This window comes from Dermochelys coriacea, chromosome 7, assembly GCF_009764565.3.
Source record: "Dermochelys coriacea isolate rDerCor1 chromosome 7, rDerCor1.pri.v4, whole genome shotgun sequence".
NCBI classification, from domain to species: domain Eukaryota; kingdom Metazoa; phylum Chordata; order Testudines; family Dermochelyidae; genus Dermochelys; species Dermochelys coriacea.
In genome coordinates this window covers 96,576,153-96,593,819 of record NC_050074.1, presented here as the reverse complement: position 1 = coordinate 96,593,819, position 17,667 = coordinate 96,576,153, and the positions used below count along the sequence as shown (strand labels likewise).

The 17,667-nt window shown below is 39.9% G+C and overlaps 2 long non-coding RNA genes across 2 annotated transcripts in view; one reads left to right on the top strand and one right to left on the bottom strand.

The window, feature by feature from the left end:
• Window positions 1-5,234: 5,234 nt before the first annotated feature.
• Window positions 5,235-8,554, bottom strand: LOC122460937. Its single transcript, XR_006282577.1, has 3 exons — window positions 8,481-8,554; window positions 6,258-6,265; window positions 5,235-5,836 (listed from the first exon to the last, which is right to left on the bottom strand). It is a non-coding gene; the product is annotated as an uncharacterized LOC122460937 (long non-coding RNA).
• Window positions 8,251-17,667, top strand: part of LOC122460936 — a 30,203-nt gene continuing 20,786 nt past the window's right edge. The window contains exons 1-2 of the long non-coding RNA XR_006282576.1: window positions 8,251-8,629; window positions 8,898-9,003. This is a non-coding gene — a long non-coding RNA (uncharacterized LOC122460936). The remainder of the gene's footprint in view (window positions 8,630-8,897; window positions 9,004-17,667) is intronic.

Here is a 17,667-nt window from a genome sequence, read left to right as displayed (position 1 = left end):
GTTGCCTATCTAAAACAAACACTTATGCCCTGTCCCTCCATGCATGGATGTTCATGAACAGCTGCAGCAAAGAGAGGGAGTGCTCACAGGGAAATAACTCTTGCAGCTGACATAGACCATCTGGACTGATCCTCCACCAACCACATGATTTATAGGGATTGAAACCATAATTGTGGTTGGGATATGATTCAATGTGGCCAGGAGGGCAGCTGGAGGAGGGTAATCAGGCTGGAGGTATAGTTCTTAGAAACTTGGGAATCAAGCAGCAGTTTGGGTACTTGGGTCAATATTTGATTTATAGACCCTGAGAGGAGGCAGCTGGGAAAATCAGGTAGGGGCCAGGTTTCTAGAATATTTTTCAGAAAATTCCATCTTGTAAAGAGCACGTGGCCAGGCATTGTGCTTCTCTAATGAATATCCCTAGTACAGTCTTGACACAGTGGTGATATCAGAGTTTCTAGTGTCCCACATGTGATTAGATTAAGGGCCCCAGCTGAGTTAAATGTTGGGAGAGTGTTCACCCATGAGTGCCCTTTCCATGTTGGTGTTCAGGTGAAGGAGGAGGATGGAGTAGCTTGTTCCTTTAAAAGGTATATGAACATCCTCCTCTGATGATTCTCACTCCCGGGCTCCTTTTCTGAGTGCTCACTGAAGAGGACTATTAACAGAAAGGAGGTATCTGTATGCCCCACAGTGGATGCAGTTGCATCATACAATATCCCTCTTCTCTGTCATATTCCTTTTTCTTTCCCTAAATATGTAATGGAATGAATTATCATTCCTCTTAATGCAGGTGTGTTTCTGAGAGGGATTGAAAATGTTATTAGAATGATCTCATAGTGATCTTTTCTCTTTGATGCTAGTCTTTACATTGACTAACTTAACACTTGTTAAAAGCCGTGTTGCTTGTCTACACTGGACTTTTAAATTGTGTTAGCTAATACATGCAAATATCACAACTTGAAAGCAATAGTCATTCTCCATCCCTCTGCTGCCTTCAACAGGATGGTTCACTCTCCCTTCTTGGGCATCCAAAATTCTGTCCTTTCCTCGTTCTTCTCCTACTTGAGTGATCACACTTTCAGCATTACCTTCAGTGGTTCCTCTCCCTCTTTCTGAAGGTGTCCCTCAGCGTTCTGTTCTTGGTCCCTCCTTTTCTCCCCCTAAATTTATTTCCTTTGTGAGTTGTGTGTTTGTGTTTTCAGTTATGTATATGCGGACAATTCTCAATACTACAATATATGATGCCTCCATACACACCCTAACTCCATATTATATGGCCATTGTAAATCAGTGTTACCCATGTACACTCTTTCAAATCTGGTCATATATATTATTTTCTTATAGAACCATTGATTTACATTGAATTTTATGAACACAACAGACCTACAAAGGTGGGGGAGGAGGGAGGATTGAGGCAGGCAAGAAAGACAAATCATCTAATTAAAATTGTTTAGGTTTGCCTTGATGCTCATAGGCTCCAGTTGTATTGTTCAGCTTAGATTGTAAACACCTGTGGCAGGAACTTTTTGTCACTTTTTATTTCCATCTGGCAACATTCTGCCAAGTACTTAAATAGATGCTTAACTTTTTAAGAATAAGTCCCACTGAAGTCATTGGGGTTACTCACATGCTTATGCCGGTGCACAGGGGCTTTTGCTAGCTTAGGATCTCTGAGAATTTATGCCGTGAAAAATGCATTGAATGAAAAAGGATTTATATTTGTATTATTTCTGAAAAAAGCATGTAATAATACCAGTGTATTTGAATAAAAATTGTCCATGTTTTAAAAACAAGGCGGAGTAGGAAGTTCATCTTACAAGTTGGTTCTGATAATGGTTACAAGACACAGTTTTCCCACTCTTCTTTCCTATTAGATTGTCTTAAATTGCAGCTACACATAATGTACCCAAATATTTGAAATATAAACAGAAAAATATGCCAGTGACATAAATGCTGATGGTCTAAAGGTCTGGAAGAAGAGTCAATGTATTGTGTATCTGAAATAACAAAGCTGGCAAACATTTTAAGTGTGAAAAGAATGCAAGATAAAGCGGGTGTCCTTCAAGTCTGTATCTTTCTCGACCAAACAGGGTGAACAAAGTTGACTGTGTGCAAGCTGCAGGAAGAAGCTTGTTACAAAGTGAACTGGAATGAAGAAATATGCAGGGGCCTGATTCAAAGTCCATTTTAGTCATAGAAAGTGTCCTATTGACTACAATCGACTTCAGATCAGGTCCCCCTTATTACATTTGTTAATTTTCCACCGTTAGTGAGAGAATGCATGTTGCTGTACCAGTGTTTTACATAACATAATTCAACAGTTAGCAATTAGTACAAATTCAACATAGCTACAAGATTTGATGTCCTAAAACATTAATTACGGGGCAAATTAGCACCTCTGTTTCTGTTCAGTTTTATACAATGTCTGTCACAGTGGAATCTAAGCATTGCACAAAAACTAAAGAATTAAATGGCCAGAAGAAAAGGGTGGATTTCTCTGTTTCTCTTTGCAGGGGAGTGGGGCTTTCTATTAAAGACCATCTGCTCTGGTATATGTTTTTATTTGAAAGGGGTGTTTTTACTAAACACACCCAGCTTGGGCTCAGTCTAATCTCTTCTGGCAAAAAGCCCCACAGCTATTCCCAGTGCTCAGTAGTAGGAAACTGTGCAGGAGCTGGGTCCCTGTGGAGCATAGTTGTCTTGAGGGATGCAGATGATAAGGTCTGGGGGTACTTATCATAGAACTGGAAGGGACCTCAAGAGGTCATCTAGTCCAGTCCCCTGCACTCAAGGCAGGACTAAGTATTATCTAAACTATCTCTATGTCTCAGCCTATTAAATACCTTGAAGATTATCTAAAGGAGAACATGGAAGAAATTAGGCCCCAATCCTGCAAACACCTAAGGCTTAATTCCTCAGTGAAGACAACCTGGGCTGTTACTTGGGAGTCAGCCTTCACCCTGCTCCCATCCACCCAGGCAAGTCATTCAGCTCAGAACAAGCCAGCTTACCCAGGTATCAGCTAAATCCTGAGCACTGCTTACACTTGAGCTGGAACCTGTCCATTTTGCAGCAAAGGCCTTAGATTAAACCACTTGAGAGCTGATAGTCCTCCGTTGTCTTCCCCCAGTTCCTCCCATTGCCCAGAAGGACAAATGAGTTCTCCTACAATTCACTGTGACAGGTTTCAGAGTAGTAGCCGTGCTAAAATAATCATAGAGCAGCTCAGTTTACTGCAGTGCTAAGGCCCACAGGATATGGGCCCAGATAGACGAATGACTACAGCATCAGTGTGGATGCACTGGAGTCTGACTTTGGAGTGTTGCTGCTCTCACCTGAGATAGGCCAATCTTAGTGCTCGCACCCAAATGCCAATTCCCCAGGCTAACTCAGTAGTGAAGACCCTTACATATATGTAACTTTAAACTTGAGTAGTCACATGACTTCAATGAGACTACTCACATGTTTAAATCTGTAAGTATTTGCCAGATTGGGGCCTTATATTGCAGCTCTTTAAAAAGGTACATGTATAATCAATTAACTTATTTAGCACATACCTTTCATTTTGGCTGGAAGTTTGCAGTTACTCTGTTCTGGAATTCATGACCTGAACATGACCATGGTGGCAGGGGGCGGCGGGGAAGTCCCAAGTGTCCAGAATTAAAGCTCACAGTCCAAGTGTATGGAAATATTTAAAGATGGAAACTTCTACGGGAAGACCCTCAGCTGGTGTAAATTGTCATGACTCTGTTGAATTCAGTGGAGCTCTGGCATTTTGCAACAGGTGAGGATCTGTACCTTTGTATCTTAATATAATGAGTTGTCAAGGATGGATCAATTCCTCACTCAGTCCTTGACCAGGCAAAACCCTGATTAATTTCAAATAAGAGTTTTGTTTCATTATAGATTGAGTCAGGACTAGCAGGTGTTGGTTACATATTACAATTATTGGTGGGCAAATTTTAAAAAAGGGACAGATTAGATGTGGTTTAGAAATATATAGATTCTCATGAAAGCTATCAGAACCATTTTGTCAGCATATCTTCAGACTTTCTCACAACATTTCTGGCACGTCAGGTTTCCTATCAATCTGGAAATGGATGGAGAATACATTTCCCCCCCATGGTATTTTGGCCCTCTTAATTGAACTCCATGACAGTCAGATCTGGCAAGTGTGGATGTGTGTGGAAAATGAAAAATATTGGGAACATTGTAATTAATCATTTCAAAAAATGAATAACATTTTGGGAGCCAGGGTTTCCATATTTTTTATGTACTGATTTGCTAAATCCTTAATAAGCATAAACAAATTCCTGCACTTCAAAGATCAGTCAGAAGAAAATGTGTTCAACAAGCCAAAAGTCCCAAGCAAATCTTTGGCATCTGAATAATATGAGAACTTCAAAGGCCTGTCCATATCTGTGTTAGAGGCCAGATCCCCAACTGGTGTAAATCAGCAAACCTCGTCTGGCTTCACTGTGGCTGTGCTGATCTATAGCAGCTGAGGATCCGCCCCTACAACTTTCAAACTGTGTTGAGGAAAGCACCACTTTTGAACTGTGCTATTCATTGCTTAAATGTATTCTACAGATTTTTAGAACTGTTTGGTAATTTGTGCAAATCCTGATAGTGGGTATTTCCAACATTTGTCAACAGGGCTTTACAAAGCCATTGCCTACAGTAAACAAGGTGGTTGAGGTAATGTCTTTTATTGGACCAACTTTATTGGAAGTTGGTCCAGTAAAATATACTACCTCATCCACCTTGTCTCTCTAATATCCTGGGACCAACACAGCTATGACTACATTGCCTACAGTAGGTCTTTTTAGAAAAAAAATCTCATAAATGCTAAATCAGTTCCACTTATCTTTTGTCAACAGTTAAATAGGCTGGGTGCAGACTCCAGATGAAAATTGTGTAGCCACCACAAACTGGCATGACTTCCTGCAATATAGATCACTGCTATCCTCATCCTCGTGGTTTTCTTTCTGGTTTACCTCTGCATTAGTGGTAAAATTATTATTATCATAGAGGCAAATTCTGCATCATACTCCATGAATGGACTCACTAATTTTAATAGGCGTGTTTGAGGAGTAAAGTAATGCTCAGCATGAATACAGGTGGCAGAATTTGGCCCTTTGTTATTTCTCTGTTCTTGAGCACTAGCAGTTTCTATCCTAAGAAGTTTACAGATCCTCTTCTATCCTAAGAAGTTTACAGATCCTCAGTGGGTGTATATTTGCAAACCTCCTTGAAGTCATTGGAGCTACTCCTATTTGCAGCTGCTGAGGGTCGGGCCTTAAAGTCTCAATCCCGTAAAAAAATTATATATGCTTGACATTTTAGACAGACTATTCTCTTTTATTTCAATGAATAATCTGTTGATTTCAGTGGGAATACTCACATGAGTAAAGCTAAGAATTGAATATATTTTTTTGCTAGATAAAGTCTGTAAATGAAACTTGCTGGTTTATTCTGTGTCAACAGACATCAATATATCACCCAAGGAGAATTTTCTTCAACCCTCTTTATATGGCCCTTACTTCAGCTGAACATTTTTGATCAATGGCTTATGCAAAACTACTTCATAGTCAGAAATGTTAATAGCTCTACCTAGAATACTACTATCTTAAGAGATATTTAAGATATTACTGTTCATAACAATCTGACTAGCCTTGATGAAGTAACCTACAGGTTTCCTACAAGTGATCTTTCTTTGAAATGTTACAGTTACCTTTAGAAATACTGTAGACAGAAAAAATCCAAACTGGTGGCCTTGAAGAGAGATGAAAAGTTCACATAGTGTTGGTACATGATACTGATATCAAACAAGCTGAGAAAGAAATCAATAAGGAGACAGAATTATCTTCTGACTTTGCAAGAGGGAGTGACAGCAAAATTAACCTTGAGAAATGTTTTTGGAGAATATTATAGTGAAAACAGTGACACAATGTTAGAGTTTTATGGATATGGAGAGGCCAAGAGTTTTTAACTAATTGTGGGTGTCTGCCTTTCATATACTGCACTTTTATAGCATGATACTGCAGATTTTTGAAATGCAAAAGCTTCCCACTTTCTATAGCCTGGACACTGTGTTTAAAATTTCAGGGACAAGTATCATGCCACATAAGTTTTGTCTGTGAATACTGGGTTGGTCACCCTCCTTTTGAAAATCAGGCCTTTTTAAGGTGTCTCAAATTGGGCATCCTAAACATGAGGAGTCTCAAATCACTGATCACATTCTAAACTGCCACTTTTTTTCCTTCTGTGCAACCCAGAGCCAGTATCAGGTTTACAATGGCACCAGTAGTGCTGTTGTGCCAGGCCCACGCTTAGAAGGGGCCCATAACGACTACATGTATCCCATGGGGGAGCTCCTTGCTTGCTCTCCCCACCCCTGAGCTCCCTCCCTCGCTCTCCTGGGGTGGCAGCGGTGACTCCTGGCATGCAGCCCCCCGGCGACCCTGATGCTTGGCTGTGGGCTCCGGGGCACCATCTTGATCCCGCAGCTTTGTGCCGACCGTGTGTGTGTGTGTGTGTGTGTGTGTGTGTGTGTGTCCTTTCAGCCGCCATCGAGCCAGCGCAGGAGAGGCTAGCTGTCTGTGACCCCCAGGCATGGGTGAGGGGCGATGACAGCAGGGCTGGCTTCCCTGCCCCCTGCCAGTGGCAATGCCTAGAAACTTTCCCACACACTCCAGGGAGTGGAGGGGGTGCAGCGCAGTTTGGCGGAAGGGCCATTTTGGGGCAAGTCCGGGTGCGATGGAGGAGCTGGCGGTGATTCTGTGTGGGAGGGGCTAGGAGAAGCAGGGTTGGGGTAGAGGGAGGGAGGAGAAAGTCTGGGTTGAAGGTGGGGTTTGGCTCTGTGTGTGTGGGGGCAGCACAAGGGAGGGAAATAACACCCTGGGGTGAAAGTGGTGGGGTGGGGGTGGGCAGTAGCAGGGATATTGAGGAGAGCCTTTGTGTGAAGGTGCAAGATAATTGTATGCAGGGGACACAGTAGGAGGGGTAGAGGGAGGAGAGCCCAGGTCTGAAGGTTGAGGTAGGCACTTAAGGTGGATTGTGATTGCCTTGGTGGTAAAGTGTGTGTGTGTGTGTGTGTCTCAGTGGCCCTTTCTCCCAGGAAAAGATGGGCACCAGCAATTTTCCTCCTCACACTCCTCCCCAGTAACTTTACTGTCTCACTTGAAGTCATGAAGGGGGTGGTGAGGCAAAGGGAGAAACAGGCTAAAGAAAGTAACTTTTAAAAAAAGTTTGGTAAACATTGTACCAAAGTAGAAAATCCAGCATTCAAAAAATGTATTTATGAACATAATTTTGGGTGGAGGAGGTGGTGGTGGGGCGATGCAGGTTGAACTCCATAGACTGCTGGATTCAGGCTTAAGATGGCTCATAAATATGCTAGTTAAGCCCTTGTGTTCAGGGAGCCAAACAGGCCCTGAATGCTTAAACAAAAAAGACAAAACTAACAATCCCCTCCCACACAAATAAACCAAATTCAAGAGTATTCTGGTTATATTGATGCTTGTTCTCTATGGGCTGAGTGGAGGTCTCAATTAAGTGTGGCTTCAAATATCTTATTTTGTTTTTAAATAAAGGTTTTCATCCCCATCCCAGCAGTAGTGGGTAGGCTATGGCATCCTCACCCCGGGCCCACACTCGGAAGCAGCCCATAACGACTACATGAGGGACCACAGATATGGTTTTCACATGTTAGCAGGTCTAGATAAACGTTTGGTGGAAGCCAAATTTTTAAAAAATCATGTGGCAATGATCTGGCAGAGCCGTTACTTAAATGTTAGAAACAGTACACCTTTTTGGTCATTGTGCATGATTTCTCAATTTTTAAAAACTGGGTTTTTAAAGTGTGTCTTCTCTGTGTTTAGCAGCTAAATTCTCTTCAAATATTGGGTGCTACTAATTTCCAGTAAAAAAACAGTGAGTTACAGAATAACTTGGCAAGTAATTACAACCAGTGTTCTGCAGAGCAGGAAATTCCAGGGTAATTAACCAATAACTATTTGGTGAAAGCAAAAGCTGAAATCTCCAAAAAAATGAGGATTTTATGTTAAGTATTTTGGGGAAAGAAAACAAGCACTTGCTTTCTCCCCTAATACAGAGTTCTTCCACTGCAAGTTATTGGTATGTCTACGTTGAAAATTAAGTTGTGTTTTCACGTTATTAGTTACTTATAATAACTATAAATTCAGTTGTAGGCAGGATAGTGGAAGGCTTCAGCCTACAGTTAAACACAACTGGGATAAACATCTATGTAGGGCCTATGTTAGAATCTGCAAACATTAAAACGCAACTAAGACAAAGACATTAAAAAGTGGCTAGTGATTTAAGACATCTCAACTGCAGATATCTTCTGAAAATCAGGCCCTTTTAAGGTGCTAGTCCAGCATTTTCTGAAAATCAGCTCTCATTAAGGAGTTTCTAGGTGGAAAACCAAAAGTGAGACACCCAAAATCACTAACTTTTGGATACATGAGCTAGGAGAAGCTAATGGAAGTTACACCCATCCTGTGGCAGCTGAAATAGAACTTCTCAGCAGAATGGCTAAGATCCAGTGTTTGTGTTTTTTCTTTCCTGGACTCCTCCTTCAGAGACATCCTTAAACTTCAAGGTCAGTGCTGTTTTGTTTGAATTTTGGGTTAAAATATTATTCTGGGTTGGGTGGAATAGAATCAAAAATATATTTGGACTGGGGAAGAGCTCTGGTTCAGGCCAGATAGCTGGATTTGAAGAAAAGCCCCTCCAATTTATTAAATAAACTAGAATAGTCTTAAATCCAGAAGCTATCACACTTGGCAGTCAAAACATGTGTTTTATGTAGATCTGTGATTTCACCAGTTGTTTCAAGGTTAATTTTCTTTCTTCCGGGACCTTTAAAGAAAACCTTTGTCAATGAACTACAGTGAGAACCTTTTCCCTTTTGAGGACGGGGGAGGAAAGTTGATAATGAAGACTGAACTATGAAAACTCCCCTCAGTCCATCTGGTAAGTGGTGAGGAATTTTGCCATTCAAATGAAAAAAGAAAGTTGTTTTTGTTTGTTTTCTCACAGCACTTGCCAGGCTTCTACACATTATTAAAACACATGGAGAATATTACAGTGATGAGGAGTTTGTGTAAGGAGGAAAGAGGGCAATAGGGAACAACAGATGGGACAAGTTAGGGCAACAATATATTTAACAATAAATATTAGATATTACATCCCATCTGGGAGATGCATAATACCTAGAAGCTGCTCAGTATCACTTTGAGGACTAGGATCTAAAAGATATAGAAGAATGAATGATACTAGGGAACTTCAATGAGAACTAATTTTTTTCTCCTGGAATAGGTGTACTCTGGAAACAATTCAGTTCTCACTGAAATTCCCAGTGACATCCCTCTACTTCATTTTGTAGATCCTGTCCTCAGACTGATACGGGGTATCTTCACAGCAGTTGGACATCTCCTAGGCTAGATATAAGGTCTAATATTTACTTATGAAGATCATGGTTCTGTTCTCTCTTTCTTCCGTGGAATAAATCTTTAAACGACACTCCCATCTAAGTGCTGTCTGCATCCTTCTAATGAGACAATTGTGTGGTCACTTAACTTCCCACAAGAAAGGAAACTGATCTCACACATGTCTCTGCTGGCTTATTTGATGCATGGTAATATGCAAAAATACACCACATAAGTGTAACTGATGTTTACTGAGGGCAGTGGACGGCCACAGGGATGAAATCCTGGCTCCTCTGAAAACAAAGGTAAAACTCCATTGACCTCAATGGACCAGGATTTCACTCCAGGTTTTCACATTAATTCATTAAAATATTTCAACTGTGTTTCACACCATTGCCCACGAGGGGTTTCTGACTCTCCTGCAGACCTAAGCAGGGGTGGATGGAGTTTGCTGCTTTCCTTCTGAGGAGCCCCAACTGCTAGTATTGCCCCAATATGCCCCAACAGATCTGTCTTCTATGAGGTTCTATAGTCTATTCTTCCATAACTAGTTCAATGGTAACAAAGCTATTTCCCTCCCTAATTTTTATGTAAGCATAGAGAGAGAAACAAGCAAGCTACAATTTGTTTTCCACAGCTTGGGAACGAACAAATCCCATGCTTGGCACTATCAATGGCTGAGAATATACCTAGATGGCTTATATATCAGCTTCAGAAACCCTTTTCTGGAAAGAGGGAGACTGATAAATGAATAGTTTTAAAGAAAAATATTTCTTAATTGTACTATGAATATTTTTTTTTAACTGCTCTCATTCTTAACTCTCTGCATCAGCTGCTTGGCATGTGGTTTGTGTGCCAGATACAACACTAAACCACGTCAACAGCGCTTCAACTATCTGATTTTAAAGCAGGTTGCAAATCAGGGAAACAATCTGGCAAATAATTTTGAATTTTCAAAGTAATTTTCCCATTTTTCAGGGTTTGAAATTGACCTGTATCCCATTTTTCATGACATTTTCCACAACATTTTTACCTAATTCTTTAGCCAAATCATTTTTGAAATGTTTTATAGAGAGAAAACCACATTTTCTTATTAAAATCAGATTTTCTGTAAATGGAAAAATGTTGAATAAAATTTTGGTCAAATTTCACACAAAAAGGAAAACTTGGATAATGTTGACCATTTGTTATTAAAAGTTTAATTTTGGGGGGGAAAAAGCACTTTATTTTAAACAAAAATAGTTTGAAGAAAATGTAAACTAGCTCCATTAATAAACTTACAACACATATATTTAGTGCCCTTCTTCCTGAAGGATTCCAGAACACTTCCCAAATCAGATGTAAGAATCCCTTTCCCACTATTGAAATACAGGTGCAGTTTAAGACTGAACAACTAAATTACTGTCCAACAATTTCCCCTCTGCGTGGGTTGAGGAACTTCTGAAGGACTTCTCTCTTTGGCCTTGTCTATTGTAGGAAAATTCATTGCATAAATGTGTTAAACAACTTTAATGTTAGCTGATCAGAGTTAACCTTTGGAGGAGGGGATCCTGTGGTGAGTCCTCCCTCCTTTTCATCTTCTGTTGGGTGAAGTTTGAGGTCTCACCTCCTCCATATGAGGAGGTATCCCCTCTTTGTCTCTTCCCTCCCACATTATAGTTACACTGGATGGATTCAAAGCTGCATATAGACATGATTTTGTTTTGATGCAGATTATTGTAAAATTATAAAGGAGTGGACATTCATAGAATTTAAGTAGATCATCTTTTTGACCTCCTTTATAACGCAGACCATTAAATTTAATCCAGTCAGCCCTGCTCTGAGCTCAATTACTTGTGTTTGATTAAAGTGTAACTTCCAGAAAGACACCCAGTCTTGATTTTAAAAACATCAAGAAATGGATAACCCATCACTTCCAGTGGTTAATCACCCCCACTGTTAACAATGTGTGCATAATTTCTAATTTCAATTTGTATGGCTTCAGCCATTGGTTCCAGTTATGTTTTCTGTGCTAAAACAAGAGCCCTGTAGTACCCGTTATTTTCTTCCCATGAGGGCCTGTACTGAGTGAAGCCCGGGCTGGGAGTGATGAATGCCTAACTTCAGTATTTGTCTGAATATTAAATAACTGGAAATATATCAGTCAACAGGTGTTAGAAGTTAGAGTAACAAAGAATAGTCCAATGTTCCATTTGATCATTGGTTTCAGTACAGAGTTAGCAATCAGAATCAATAGCTATACTAAGCTCTTAACCTCACAATTCAGAATATTACTTTTCCTGTTTTGTCAATAACTTGCTTTTGATTAAAAGGTGTATTGGAATTTCAGTACTGAATTCCTATTCATCATTAAAGGTCCTGTTTCAATAAACATCTTGCCAATTTTCTTTCATAGTATAATTTTTTTGTTTTAATTTCTATGAGTAAAAGTGGACTAATGTATCAGAAATGAGATCAGTAGCCTCACTGAGGGCTGTGGCTCTGATTTTAGGTAGGCCTTTACCTGGTCTCCAGTATTGTAGATGCAGTTTTGTGTGCATAACTACATGCAGGTGGAAAATTGAAGGTGTAGCTGTTTCATCATGCAGTTGCACCCAGTTATCTATTTTGCAGGTCAGTCAGACAGGTAGGGTGATATTACTGACAAATAGCTGAACTTGCAACTTTGCACCCTTATTTAATTTCATCCATCCCTTTAGAAGCCTTTTTAGAAAAATCAGACTGGTGTGTGCTACTTGAACCTGCAGGACTCAGAAGCTCCTCAACTCATGTCTGAGCAAGTGGGGCCAGGTCTGAAAACAAAGAGATAAGTAGGAAAGGAACATAAGCTGGCTGTAGGAGAGGGGGGTCAAAGAAGTGATCAGTTGTGCACATTGTAACCAGCAGTGCTTCCTCCTAATTTCTGCCCCTACTGTAACTATTCTGGCTCACCAGCCAAACAAGCTCTGGGGATCAGAGAAAGACACATCTTAAATATGTCACTTTGAATATTTTTGGCCAAAAGCCAAATAAAATCAGAATTTTGGCTAGAAATTGGCTTTTCTAAATTTCAGTGCAGTCCTTAATAGTGTCAGAAAGTCATTACCATCTGATTGTTGCTTGGTGGTGAATGTAAAATAATTTGTTGGTATTAGTCCAGTACCAACTGGATGTAGCCACTAAGCACTAACTGACGACTTTGTTAGCAATCTCAGCAGAGATCTGAGAAATGAATGGTCATAGAGTTTGAATGAGCCTTCTCACCTCTAGGGATGGACGCTGCAGAGCAGGGTTGATGCTCCTTGGTGGGACAGTAGGGCAGCTTGTTGCTCCATGCCCTGTACTTGTTCTGTAGCTAAACAGAAGTATGAACTTTCCAGGATTGTCAGTTCAACGCTTTTCCTGAGCATTTTCACAGAATGAAAAAACAGTGATTTGCCATGTCTCTTTCTCCTAGCACATAATCTTTAAGGTCTATCAGATGCACCACACTAAATCCTTTCTCTTTTCAGACTTGTTAGTATGTATGTTTCTTGTGAATTATTCACAAATATTCAAGCTTTTTCCAAGTAGCCAATTATTCCTGTATATTTCTGCATTTTTGTCCTTTTTGATTTAGGGAGACTGAGTGACAAGAAAACTTAACTTATGATAGGTTTCAGAGTAGCAGCCGTGTTAGTCTGTATTCGCAAAAAGAAAAGGAGTACTTGTGGCACCTTAGAGACTAAAAAATTTATTAGAGCATAAGCTTATCCGATGAAGTGAGCTGTAGCTCACGAAAGCTTATGCTCTAATAAATTTGTTAGTCTCTAAGGTGCCACAAGTACTCCTTTTCTTTTAACTTATGATGATGAGGATTTTTTTAGTTCTCATGGATATTTTTAACCTTGATTTTAGTTGACAATAATTTTAGCTGGGTGTATAATTGCTGGATTCCATATCTTAAGAAACAATTATTTATAATGAATGGTATATTCGTTATAAAGGGTTTGCATGATTCATTATTTGTTGCAATGAGGAGTTTCACTGGATTGTAATATCTTGGAACCTGACACTTAGCTCCTGTCTTGTTTCCAATTAGCCATATTATAGAAAACTTTTACAGTCAAGTTTCTTCAACGGTCTTCGAAAGTAAAATAATTTGAGACACTTATGAAGTACTGCTACTGAGGAGATCAAACTTCAGGCCTCTGATCATTTTCCAGCTGTAATACAGGAATGGGTACTAGACATTAGATTGGTATGCCATCCAGTAGGTTCTGGGAGTATGGGGAAGATGGTAGCTGTCAGGAAAGAGAAAGCAGATTTGTTTTCTATTTTTTTTGCTATTACTTCCTAGTATCCCTTCTGCACAAAATGATGATTCCGTCTGGCCCCTGTGTCCAACTAGTGTTGACAGGTGGAGAAGGGATTGCATTGTACAAGACCTTTGTATGCACGAGCTGGAGTGAAAAGAAAAAAATAGTGTATGGGGGAAATCTTTCAGGTTTTCTCTGAGAAAACAAATATATTGATAGAGATCTTAAAATTGCAAAGCAAACACATACATGTGGAATCTGATTTGCCTCTGTGAAATCAGGGTAATCAGGCCCTAATCTCTCTTTAAATATGTGTCCCCCTTCTTCTTTCTATAAATTGTGATTTGACACTAGACAAAGATGATCAATGAGAGGAAAGAGAACACTTGGGAGTCTGCATGGGGCTTGGCAAGACAAAGACCCCAGAAAATATTTTGAATTTCACCTGTTGTGCTCAGATTTCATGCTCCAGAGGCTCTTCTGACTTTTGTAAGCTTGAGTCATCTCTCTTACTTCAGAGCATTTTGACAACTATTTTCCGGTAAAGTTTCTGAGCTATTTTCTTTATTTAATTATCAGGCTAAACATTTGCCTTTATGTTAGTTGATCTTGGGCCAATGCTGGGACATGTGCACTGGCCCTGGGAGCATATATACTGTCAAACTGCTGCAAATTCTGGTAGTCTCCAATGGGCCTTCAAGTACCATCATTCTGAGCACATTTTGCACTTCTTTCTCTACTTCAATTGTGATTATATTACCAGATGGCACCACGGAAACTGTTAGCTTGAAATTAATGATTGCTACCATTTGAAAGCTGTTGTACCACTGGAAAGCTGGTAATAAAGTATTTATGTTTAGCTTTATTGGGTTTAAAAAAATACCAGACCTTACAATGGTCATTAATTGCTCAGCCTAGCAGCAAAAAAAAAAAAGGGGGGGGAAAGGGGGTGGTTTGTCTGTGACTCAGGACTGAATATAGTAAGTCGCAGGCCTCCAAGTTGTATAATCTTCAATTTCTGAAAGTGTTGTGTGTTTAACAATATCTAACCCTCTGTGACTCTAGCGCTAGTATTTACTTCATTTTCACTGAAGTAGCAGTGGTGTCAATCTTGAATTTTTGCTCACATACTGGTGTGGGCTGTAGATTTGCAAAACATGTCTGAGTCTGAAGACATTGCATGGGGACCCAGTATGCAGGACAAGACATGAAATCTGCACATACATTTCCTCCTTGACAATTTCAGTAGTCAGTAATATTCTCAGAAGGTCCATGGGGGTGTTGTGATGACATTCATCTGGGGATGATCAAGATGAATATTTAGAAACAGAGCCTCTTCAGGATTGCAACATTTAGAAGGTTTCATGGACCAGTCTGAGATAATTTTATCTCTCTGACAATAGAATTAGCTTAGTGTGCAAAATTATCATGTTTTATATTGTGTATATAGAGTCATTTAAATACCAGCTCAGCCTAATTGTATTTTAATTGTAAAAAAACAAAAAAACAAAACAAAAAAAATGAAATGGAGGGATTCGTTGTGTTCATTAGGAAATGTGCTGTTAATGGGGCTATAATTTGTTAATCTGAGTATTCATCTGCTCATAAACCCACAGATATTCAAGGACACTTACTGTATTAGGCCCCAATTGAGTGAAGTACCTAAGCACATCACCTTTAAAGAGCATTTGAAGAGCAGTGTGATTATTCATGTGCTTAAAGTAAAGTATGTGCATAAGCTAAATACTTTGCTGGATTGGTACTAGTCACAGAGGTGGAAGGATGGAAGGGACTGATCTTTAAGGAAGTTGGGCTCATTGTCACCTGTGCCTTGTCAGCTTCTTCCCCAGGGGAAGGACTTTGAGACCGATAAACTAGAGCCTGCTCAGCTTAATTGGGGAGAAAGATTTGTAGGGAGCAGGAAGGTTTTCTCTAGTAGAGCCATTTGGATTGTAGAAAGTGCAAGAAAACTCTGGAGTGGGCCCAGGAATGAGGCTTAGAAACAGAGAACCCAGGAATGGGGTTATAAGAAAGGCCTAGAGAGAGGCCTATGTAGCAAGTGGTCCAGGAAAGTGAAGAGGGAGGAGGTCAGAGTGAGTGGATCTTCTTTGTTTACTACAAGGTCCCTGGATTGGAACCCAGAATTGAAGGAGGGCCTGGGTTCCCCTACAAGGCTGCTAAGGAATGTGGTGCGAAAACCCCTGACATGAGGGACAGAAGGATTGTGATCCTGGAGTTGGACTGAAGACCCAATGTGAGTTTTCTGGATATATGTTTGCTTGTGATGGACCTCCGTTTGTTAACGTGGAAGGAGTGGACTCTTGTGATACAACTTGAGGTCTAAGTCACCTCTGTGATCCAACAATGCTGCAAATTACAGGACCACCTGGGGGACAGAGTGAGTTGACCTAGGGAAACTGAGACAGATACATCTTTGAAAGCCCAGGGAGATAGGGTGATCTTGTTGCATCCTTTATCGACATGCCAGTTTGTAAAGCAACCTCCATGCTGCAGCTTGTAATTATTTAGCAAGACAGTTAGGGCTACATTTTGAATGTGTTGGTTCTGAATATGTGTATGCAAGATTAGGAGCACAACAACATGTCTGTGCACACAAATGCATTAGATTAATAGATTTTAAGACCAGAAGGGACCATTATGATCATATAGGTCAGACTTCCTTCATAAACAGACCACAGAACCTCACCAGTAATTTCTGCATTAAACTCATAATTTCTATTGTTAAAACATATATTTTATAAAGAGATCCAGTCTCAATGTAAAGACTTCATTTGGAGAATCCACAACATCCCCCGGTTAAGTTGTTCCAATGACTAAGTACCATCTATGGTTGACAATTTCTGTCTTTATTAGAATTAGTCTAACTTCAGCTTCCAGTAACGCTCCAGAAACTCCCCAGTCAGGAACCTGTTCTTCTGCTGTTCAGTCTCTTGCCTGGTGAGTCCATCACTTAACCAGTCAGAGAAGAGGGAGAGGAAGATCAATACTTTCCTAAGTCCAGGAGAGGGAGAGGTGGATGGAACTTTGTCTCTGCAAACAGCTGAGGAGAGGAGCCTGCATTCCCTTTTATTTTAAACTTGGTTGCTTCCATTATTTACACTGATTGTAAGAATGAGCTGTGAATTGAAATTCGATCATACTTACTGTTCGAACAATACTTGGACCAAGAATTATTCACTTAAAAAATTAATGAATAATTTCAAACCATCAGTACAGTCAAGAATTTCATGACCTGTTTGTGGGAGATTTGTCAAAAGGAGGTGTGTGTGGGAGAGCTAACTCTATTAAATACATTGTGAATTATTCTGCTTTAATGGCCAATTCCTTTCCAAACAGCTACATTTAGGCGTTTGCAGGATCAGGGTCCAATGAGTGCTTCTAATGAAGCCAATGGGACTACTCATGTATCTAAAGTTACATGCATTAGTTTTTACAGGATTGGGGCATTAAACTATAAGCTAAACGGGGCAGGGATACTGGTGATAGTGGTGTGTGCGCTGCAAATTCCATGCACATTTGTGGAGCTATATAAATGTTAAAAGCCCACAAGTAGAAACATATTTTGAAGTTTCTGATGTAACTATATTATATCAACACTAGATGGCAGTAGCAGCTAAGTAAAATGGAAAAAGAAAAGGAGTACTTGTGGCACCTTAGAGACTAACAAATTAAAATGGAAAATACTATTTTAACACAAAGTCTACAGTATTCCTGGAGGCTTTATATTCTCATAATTATATTTTAGTGTAGGACCTAGAGATAAACTTGACCACAGAGTTCTGAAGTGTCCAAATCCAGGGATAGGGCTTAGACCGATCTCTTGCTATAGAGTGACTACATAGTTAATATTAATACTCTCCCACTAAGGCAAGAAAAATCTCAGATTTGTGTGACTTTCAGAAAGTTTGATT